The sequence below is a fragment of the Dreissena polymorpha genome, chromosome 2, assembly GCF_020536995.1.
Source record: "Dreissena polymorpha isolate Duluth1 chromosome 2, UMN_Dpol_1.0, whole genome shotgun sequence".
Taxonomy (NCBI): domain Eukaryota; kingdom Metazoa; phylum Mollusca; class Bivalvia; order Myida; family Dreissenidae; genus Dreissena; species Dreissena polymorpha.
The window spans coordinates 59,810,317-59,821,355 of NC_068356.1; the positions used below are offsets into that span (position 1 = coordinate 59,810,317).

At 32.3% G+C, this 11,039-nt stretch overlaps 1 long non-coding RNA gene across 1 annotated transcript in view; it reads right to left on the bottom strand.

Annotated features, from left to right (window-relative positions):
* The window catches only part of LOC127867229 (uncharacterized), an 8,750-nt gene extending 2,219 nt beyond the window's left edge, over positions 1 to 6,531 (bottom strand). Inside the window, exons 1-3 of the long non-coding RNA XR_008043376.1 lie at positions 6,412 to 6,531; positions 913 to 966; positions 419 to 467 (exon numbers count right to left, since the gene is read on the bottom strand). This is a non-coding gene — a long non-coding RNA (uncharacterized LOC127867229). The remainder of the gene's footprint in view (positions 1 to 418; positions 468 to 912; positions 967 to 6,411) is intronic.
* Between the last annotated feature and the right edge of the window lie 4,508 nt (positions 6,532 to 11,039).

Consider the following 11,039-nt stretch of genomic DNA (forward strand, 5'->3'; position numbering starts at 1 on the left):
ACTGCGTGTTGAGTGTTGTTATTTATGATTGTTTCGGGTTGCGTTAATAAATGTATTGTAATTTATCGTGATGATCTATTAAGCAAGTCACCTTATTCGGCTGCCCAGAGAGAGAGAGAGAGAGAGAGAGAGAGAGAGAGAGAGAGAGAGAGAGAGAGAGAGAGAGAGGGAGAGGGAGAGGGAGAGGGATAGAGAGAGAGAGAGGTTCTTAGAAACCTTTTCTCATTTCTCATTTTTTTTTACCCAAACGTTTAAGACGAATGGTCTATATTCTAAAAGGTACATTAACAGTTACATGCCGAATGCATGACATGATAATGGACGGCACGAAATCGATATTTATGCACGCATGTTTCCCCAGCTTATGTACATGTTGAGATTTTGAACTTGACCATGTTATTTTAAACAAAACGCTTACCTGAAATTAAGGTGCCAGAATGGAGGATGCTGAGGAGGAAGCTGAGGATCTGAAACAAGCAGTACAAATATTTTATTACACATCTATCGACAAATATCCGTGTTGACAAACAAAAAACAACAAACGATCCAAATATCAAATAAGCAATCTTTAGGATTATTAATTAAAAACAAAACATTTGCTTAATCAACGTGTTGTACACATACATAATGGTATAAGTCCCCCCCGAAAAAAGACTAATTAAAACTAACTAATATATATTAAAATGCAGTATTTTTGAATGGCCGTGTTGATATCTAAATCCAACAGATATTCAGGCATGATATGCAGGTATAAATAAACCAAAGACAAACAAGAAGAATTATTTCTATTCGTTTTAATATGTTTTGTTTTTGCATGTGTATATGTATGAACAGTTATTTTTCCTTCACCTCATCCTGAATTGAAACGTCTTAAGATCGTTGAAAGTCTTGTGGAGAAAAACAGGTTATTACCGTACTGCATAGTTGGATAGTGGGTAAGTGCGGCGATGACCCAATCGACCTCATCTGCAACAAAAAGAGAAGTAAAATAAACTTCAAATGTTGTTATTATTATTTGTCAACAATTATTTTAACAATCTGATATTGAGCGGTGGAGTTCGACCTCGAATCTCGTAATATTATACTTGCCGATAATGAACAATGGAACACTCGAAACGCGTTTCAAAAATGCATATGTAGTATATGCTTGATAAAGCAAAACAATGTCACGTTTAGTTTTTACCAAAACGGCACGCTATAACGCTAAACAGTATTGTCACCTGTTTTATTCTATATTTATTTAGGAATGTTTTTTGTGAACAGAAATGACAGCGAATTGTGATCCAATATATCGTTAAATGGTTATTTAAAATAGTATACCTAGGAATCAGATCATGGAAACGGAAATTCGAGACGTTAATGCTTAAATCCGATTGGGCTCGTTTTAAACGGTACGTCAATGTTAAAAATCAAAATCTCGATGTCATGGTTATAATACATTGTTATAGACATAAAAGGGACCATGCAATGTTTACATACTGTGTTGACAACGTTTAATTTACGGATTCCGTAGATAAAAGAATATAGACATAAGCTTTAGACAAATTTGGTTTCATGTTGTCCTCATTATAAGAAAGTAAATAATCAATTGAATAATTGATGTGTCTGATGTTTCCATTTATTATATCGTGCTAATCAGCCAATATCATAATTTTAAATATAAGATTACTCGAGTATTGAGTGCATATACGATTCTGGTAACGAGAAATGTGTGTTTCTAACACATTTATCCACATTTTAGTTTGTAGGTTAGCCATTTACAAGTACGTCTTCGAGTTGTGTTAAATGCATACGTAAACATGCTGAATTAAGACTTCTCAAACTGAATTTTCATTACAGTAATTGAAACTTCAAAAACTTCCAAGGATAGCCACTATTACATCAGTCCCATACTACTTTTTCTTTGTTTGTATTGTGTTCATTTACTGTAACAATTCTTCGTTTGGCTTTAAATTACTAATGTTCCATAGATTTAAACCTTTTAGACGTGGTTACAAATGTGAATTATATATTGCCTCTTAAATTAACACCAGGTGATTTATCAATTCACTAACTTATTATACAGCACAGCTGAAAATAAGGTATGAAAAGACTACATTTCATGAAACAAGAACAATCATCAATAATACAGTATATCACAAAGTTTGTGTTCGAGATAAAGAAATTCTTTCGGACAGACGGATAGACCTGAAGTGGGTCACGTACTTCTCGGATTATGATTATATATTTATCAATGTCAGGATTTTTAAGTTCAGAAGTTTCAATAACCGTTTATTGAACATAAAGTATACTGAGTACGTTGCTGTGTACCTTAAACATCAACTTGTACTTTTCAAAATTATGTAGATAAGTCAATAAAATATAATAATCACAAAATTGTTATTCTGTTTTAAAACCGTTGTTTGAATAGTGCTCTGAATCACTTGCCTGCATAAGCAAAAACTCTTAAATATGTAGGAAATTGGTTACATATAGAATGGTCCAATCAAACTATCCACTCGTTAAATCAGTGCACGGACAATCATTCGATTAAAATGCGTGCAAACTTTCTTGGAGTTAAAAGGCATCTAATAATAAAGTGTTATTTTTATAGAATAGCTTTTATTTACGACAACAACATCAGCAAAAAGCAATACAATTTGTTTTAAATAAAAATGTTATCAAAGCGGAATTGTCAATAATTGCACAATAAAAATCGCTATGATGTGCGAATGTTTGAGTACAAACGATATCATAGTTCATGCAAACAGATTATGTCATCGCTCATGAAATATGACAATACATTAGATAAACTTATCGTTATCGTATGTTAAAGAAGTAGCTTACTAGTGGCATGACACTTAAGGACATAACAAGGTCATTAAGCTGATAATTAATTAAAAAGGCTAAAATCGAGTCTGCTTTCTCCGTTACGCGTACATTGTTGTACTAAAGGACTTTGTGATGCATATTTAAGGAAAACAAGAACAGGAGCTTTGTCACTGACCATTCGGCTGTCCCATAACCAGGGGCCGTGTGTATACGGGAGCTGAGCTGGGATTTGGTGAGGATCGTTGGAATTGACTTCCAAAATGGCGGATTAATAAGTTTGGGGAAATAATTGGTATGGCAAACAGGGACATGATATAACGTGCATACTACCAGATGGCGCTATTTCAATATATAACGTTTGCGAATCACGTAATATTAACACATTTAAACAATGGCGTATATCATTATTTAAGTCCTGGCTTTAAATAAGCGAGAAAAATGAGACAGAAACATTATATACCATAAACTTAAACAGTACTTTAAAGTCTTGAACACACTTTTGACGTAAACAGTTTGTAAAAATATACTTATCAGGGACGTAAGTTTATCTTAACGGTAAAATCTTACGAGTACGTTAACATTATTAACTAAAACAATTCTAGATCAATATATGTTTGAAACTGAAAACGTGCTGCCACTTAATTGGAATAAAACGATAACAATTTAGACATATATTAGAACTCTTTATGTTATGTAAAAATATTGTTTGTATTACACTAATTGATTAAACTTGCATAGGCTTAAACTTAACCTTGCGATTAAATAAAGTATTTCTATGTGCTTACAATAAAAATATCATTATGCAAATCGGAACACATTTGCAACTATATATCTGCAATAATTATTAGTCCAACGTTTATCACAATTCACAAATGCATATATAAAGTCTAATTTTATTGCAGTGCATTTAAAGTAAACATGAAATAAACACATTATAGCAAACACATACAATTATACATGTGGTAAAATGTGACTTACAAAATACGACATCCATAAACGTATTCCATATACTAACTATAGTATGCATCCATACACAATAATATCCACGAAACCAGGTTTTCAAAGTTTTATAATGAGAGAACAATTGGATTCACCGCTGCATTAGAATTAAATATTTCGATACATATGTAGCGCTTTTTAGAAATATTTTTTCTTAACATAACATAAAACAAAATATTAAAAGCTTAAACACGTATATAATGATTGGACATAAATGTTTTTCAACTGTTCCTTAATACCTGAGTTCAGTTGTTGACGCCTTTTTCGCCTTCTCCGATGTATGTTCAACATTTTGCCTCGAAACCCAGCCGAAACTCAGAACATATCGGCAAATAATGCATCAGTATGTGTGTGAAAATGACGTGACAATGTGCCTTCTGAAACACCCGAGGCAGTTTATTGCGCATATCAAAACTCTCACCTTGCAACAACGCATTACAAACAGGAGATTCAGAAGGCTGAAGAAAGGCTGTGTTAACTGTTCAAGGAACCAAAAACAATCTTATCAGAGTACCACTTATTATTAAAATATTACTGTCATACTAATACTAAAGACTACGACTAATATTGTATAATTCGATCATAACGATAATACTATACCTTTTTCGTATGGTCTATAGTCAATGCCTAATGACGAATAAATGAGTGATTCATTAATTTGCTTTATGACAAAAATGTAAATGACACTTTAAAATGCTATCTTTTCAATAAAATCAGTGATTAGATCACTTTTTAACAGTCATAAGACGGCTACACTTATCCATGTCTGATTAGTGACTCGTACGCCATGTGCATGGCTGGGTAATACTGAAACATTGATATAAAAAATTGCATGATTCGATATTCTTAACATTTCATTATTTAAGTTAGATTTTAAATTGTATATAATAATTAATGTACGTATGCACTTTGTGTCACATAAATAAAATATACAACTACTATCAACATACATAGTTAAACTCAATCACATTTAAAATGTACTGCGAATGGTTACCTTTATTTTAATTATGCACTTCATTTAACCAGCTACACGTTTTTTAAAGCTGTTTTAAGGAGTGATGAAGATGACTTACGCATCAAACATTTTCGATAATTTAAACTTAGGGATTCGGAACCTGAAAATGTATTGAGATTTTAATTGACAAAGGTAGAAGCCTAAGCGATTTTATCTGCATATAATGCATACTTCTTTATGCATAATTAGTTTTACTTCATTGTGCGGGAAACAAATATTCCAAAATCTAACCTATGTCGTGAACGGGGATAAGCTTCCAACAGTACACGTATAACTGTTTTTAGATAGGATAAACAACTGGCCGACGCGAGTTTGTAAACGAGATAAAGTATTACGACGTTTCATCATGTCAATAGGAAAATCACATTTAACTAATTGGTCGAGTATAACCCTTTGCAATTATTCATTCAATCATTTTTTTTTCATATCTTTGGGCTTTGACGGCTTAAGGGCATTATGTATCAAATTGTTGTAATTTAGTGTGGTGCATCTTCATTGAAAATATAAATTCATATTAAAACATTGTGTGCAAAGATAATGATCAATAATAAACTTAAATTGTATATAATTTATAATGATCAATACTTTTTCATTTATTTACAAATGTTCTTGATCATAGACATCTTAATTGCTTTTGATAAAATAGTACAGGGAGATAACGCCTATATAAATAAACTGACAACCGGAGAGGTCTAAATTATACATTCAGCTCTGAAATGAATAATTAAATGACTTGATTTATCTTAATATAATAAACTTGACTTAGGTTATGAGCGAGGTAATTTCTCAGATCCCAGATTGTTGTTTTTCTGTAACCATGGACATAAACACATCAGTACTGCAAATACACTTATAACGCACCATGTGTTCAAAAGCGATACAACACATGAATCACATGAACATGCGATATTTTCGTGCACACAATTGATGAATAAATATTGGGGGCAAATATAACATAAATGCAAACATGCATTTTAAATAGGTCTTTTAATTGTGTTTACACTAGATTTTAAAATATTTTTTATAGATACAATAACATGTTTTTACGATAATATTATAATAACTTTGAGTAAAATGCTTAAACAAATCGAATTTAAATCGGCGTGAACCATTACCTTTTGAATATGAAATTACGATTTAAAAATAAAAGGTCATGCTTTGTTTTTCCTGACACATAACATCATTATCGACCGCTATTTACAAAATAACGACACTCTGTATGAAGTAGGTTTTAATCGAAGGGTATAATTATTACAAGACAGCATATCAAATCCGAAAGGCAAATATGATGCATTGGGTATAAAACCAATTTATTACACAATGACGGGTATATATTTGTAAACGTCTATGTATGCATACATTTAATTGTATAAACATGAAAAAACTCAAAAAGTCAAAAGTTCTGATTTATTCCTATTCAAACTTTGTCTCAAACTGTTCGATGTCTACGGTAAAAAGTGCTCGTCGTTAATTTGAAAGGTATCATCGATTTTAAGCTGATGAAATTGTGGCATTTAATATTAATAATAGTAATGAATAATTAAAAGTACTCATTACATAACGATGCTATTATTCGCATACATAACCTTTAAAAAATGCGCCAGTTTTCCTCTTTTTTATCCAAACAAAATCTGAGCAATAATCCTTGTAACAGGATTCATTCTGAATGTCCGATAGAGTACACTTTAGCTTTTATATGTTTTCAGTTTATCAAGTGTACATGTACCGTTTATCAGTTTAGTTGAAAGTCCGGGAAACTGTTATCTAAGGGAAATTGCCAAAGTTCGTGACTTAGCAAAAATCAATGGACCGAAACGAAACTTTATCTGTAGATCATGCAGGTAGAAACACACACAAAAACAGTCAGGTACATATATAAAAGCGATCAGGAGAAAAGTCCGGAAAATTGTTATTCTATGGAAAAAATCTCAGTTGAGAGGACCGTAACGTCGCTAAAAATAATTTTACCAATACAAAACTCGAACTTGATCTGCAAGCCATGCAGGTTTATTCTAACACCAACACTCAGGTAAGTATCATAAAGAGTTACGAAAAAATACCGGACAGGAACATTTTAGACTATTAGTGTTGTGCAGTCTGAAGGATGTTCGCCATTGGAAAATTCCCATTCTTTTTTGAAGTATCGATGATACGACGCATATATACAGTGTTTCCGTTTTTGGCGTTCTGCAACTTAAACGCGTATGCGTCGGTATCAAATTTTTACTTAGGAAATATTCTCAAAAATATCAATATCGGTGCCTTATTTTGTTGGCTGGCAGTTCGGAAAATAATATATGTAGGTCTTCTAAGAAACAAAATAAAATTACACTATTCATTTGCAATTAAAAATCAAGATGTGAAACAATCCTTACATAAAGACCATACACCTATGTTAATCGGCCACCACTGTTAGTTGTGGCTGAACAAATCTTTAATTACCAACTGCAGCCTTTAATTAAGTCTTGTGGCAGACAGAGCGATCGATCAATCGATTGAGTAATAACTAGATATTTTTCGTTAAGCTTTTTTTGTCTATGGGCGTTCACGTACTCGGATTGGGGTCTTCGGTAAGATTGCATGATATGTACGTCCGCATTTAAATGCATGTAAGCTTCTTTTCTCCACTCAGCTGAGTTATTCATTTTATCTTATGTGACGTAAGCAATAACACAGGCAGTCACACAATCTATGTTGACATGTAGACGGGTATCAAAAGTTGTTATAGTAATGTAATCGTTACACAATTTTAATAAAATTATTAGAAATTTGATGAAAATGTTTAGATGGTACCATTTAAGACTGAAACATAATTGCATATACATATACATTTTCGGGAATATTTCACCCCACGAATCTTGTCCCAAAAATAGCATAGCGGAAAGTCAAATAGTGTGTTTTTTTTATGTGTGACTCATCGTCACGAGAATACAATATTTGAATTGAATCGGCATTGTTTTGGCCACTTGAAAAGTAAGTGAAACACTCCAATGTGGCTTTATCTGCACTTCAATAATCAGTTGGATAGTGCGAGTGACTGGTAGCGCTATGTATTCCCACATACCATCAAATACCACTATCGGAAATTGAGATAAGAATACTTTTATACCAATTGTTCGAAATACTCTATATATGCATACGAAAAATCTAAGTACAGTCATAACCATTTTAACATAGAGGTTGATTATAACACGGATCCTTTTGATCGCACACGTAATAATAAAGACTCTGAACGATATAACAATTTTGGGAAAACACTCGTTGAACTATGTTGTACGCACGGTTTGCATATTTTAAATGGGCGTAGCAACGATGATTTTTTAGGAAACTTTACATGTCTTACATATAATGGCGCTAGTGTTGTTGATTACCATGTTGTATCCACTGAGCTATTTTCTCATATTACTTATTTTTGCGTGGAGATGAGGGACGAGTCTGATCATATGCCTATTAGCTCTAAAATAGTTTTAGGCAAAAAGAAAATGATTCGTGCTAACTTCGTCAATCAATATTTCTTAAATAACGGTATGGAAGACTATCCAAAAATAGAAAAGTATAAATGGAAAGACGCGCACAAGCAAGATTTCCTGAGAGTATTTGAAAACAGTTTTAACATTCAACATTCGCAAATATTGGAATCAATCGCGTGCACGGATATTGACGAAGCGATCGATAAAATATTAAATTTATTCAAATACGCTGCATCCGATATGAAGGTTAATTATAAAACAAACTATCTTAATGAAAAGGCCAGTTCAGCAAATCAACCGTGGTGGGATAGAGAATGTAACGCGGCTTAACAAACGAAGTACGCAGCATTAAGAAGATTCCGGTTAAGCAATGATATATCGGACTTTCAATACTATATATCACTCCGTAGAGGGTTTAAAAATATGTGCTCTGCCAAAAAACAAGCGTATCAAACGACGAAACGGAACGAATTGATTTTATCGCGTACTAAACCACAGTTGTTCTGGAAAGTAATAAAAGGTAGTAATAAGACAAACAACAAAGTTTCTTGTAATATAGCTCCATTAGCATGGTACGATTATTTTAAAAGCCTTCTTTGTAAAAACAATCAACCAAGTCTAAATGATATAAACCTAGAAGTTAACGAAACTGAAGAGGATGAAGATCAAATTTTAAACACAGAAATCACTAACGAAGAAATAATAAAAAGTATTTCAAAACTCAAAGATGGAAAATCGCAAGGGACCGATGGCCTTGGGGCGGAATTTTATAAAAGTACGATGCATCTGATATCACCTTTATTTCGCGATTTATTTAATAAGATTCTCAATACAGGATTTTTTTCCAAATACTTGGCGGGATAGTATAATTGTGCCGGTATATAAGTCAGGCGCTACAGATGACCCCTCTAATTATAGAGGTATATCTTTAATTAATGTAATGTATAAAATGTTCTCCAATATCGTATACAACAGACTATGCAAATGGGCAGATTTAAACAATAAAATAGCGGAATCACAAGCCGGTTTTCGCAAGGGATATTCAACCATTGATAATTTATTTACTCTTCAAAGCATGGTTCAAAAATATACGTGCAAACCTGGTGGTAGGTTTTATGTGCTTTACGTCGATTTTCAAAAAGCATTTGATAGTTTGATTATTCATAAACTATTTACAACTATGTGTAAAAATGGTGTTAGAGGGAAGCTTTTTCAAGTATTAAAATCCATGTATTCAAATCTACGCGGATGTGTACGGATAAATGATAAAAATGTCACGCAAAACTTCAATTGTAACATCGGTACTAGGCAAGGGGACGTAGCCAGTACAATAATTTTTAATTTATACATGAACGAGTTGTCTACCTTTCTAAAATCTAAAGGTCATAGGGGTATTTTTATCACCGAAGACATTTCCGATATAATTTGCATTCTTTTTTGCCGATGACGTTGCGAGCTGCGCTGATACTGCGATCGAGTTACAATCACAATTAAACTCTATATCGGAATTTTGTGAAAATACTGGTATGACAATTAACCAACAAAAGACGGAAATCATTGTTTTTAGAAACGGAGGTCCGCTAAGACCATACGAACATTGGGTCTTTAAAAATAATCCCGTAAATGTCACATCTGTATATAAATACATGGGTCTTCTTTTTACACCTAAATTATCATGGAGAAAAGCGAAAGAAAAACTTGCAGCCCAAGCCAGAAAATCTATTTTTGCTATTAAATCATACCAAAAAAACTTTGGATATTTTTCATACACTGAATATTTTAAATTGTTTGATTCAATGGTAAAACCTATACTTACATATGACTCTGAGATTTATGGAATAGAATTCTCAGACATTCTCGAAAAAGTACAAATCGAGTATTGTAAATATTTTCTTGGTGTAAATAAATCTGTAAATGATAGCATTGTACTAGGAGAATGTGGTAGATTACCTCTGTGTATAGAACATCATGTAAAATGCGTTAAATATTGGTGTAAATTGATTAGTATGACACATGATCGATATCCTAGAAATTGTTATATTATGTTAAAGCGACATGACGAAATCGGAAGAACTAATTGGGTGACATCTGTAAAAAATATTTTGTACCGATATGGATTTGGTTATGTTTGGATTAGTCAAGAGATAGGAAACGTGGAATTATTCTTAATGTCATTTAAACAAAGATTGATTGATTGTAATTCACAGAACTGGATTGAAACTATAGGAAATTCATCAAGATGTGATACTTACAAACAATTCAAATTTATGCTAAACCCAGAAAAATATTTGTTTATCGACATACCATTTTATGTTCGAAAGTCAGTTGCTAGATTCCGTTGTTCAAGCCATAAATTAGCAATTGAAACTGGTCGGCATTTAGGAATTTCAAGAGAACACCGAATATGTACATATTGTTCCGTCTATTTTAATAATGTATGTATTGAAGATGAGTTTCATGTATTTTTTAAATGTCCCAGATTCAACCAAGAAAGGCAAATGTTTATCTTTTCATGGTACAATGGTGAACAAAATTTCCTAAATTTTTGCAATCTAATGCAAATTTCTGATGAAAGTAAATAAAAAGCATAGCCTTTTTTATATCTGAAATAATAAAAAAGAAAGATGTAGAACAAAATTGATGTTCAAATTTGATGTAATCACAACTCAAAAATATAATATGTTGTTACTAATATATGCTGTATTTTGGGCCGGTGGCCTTTATTTACGAAATGAACTCTTTGT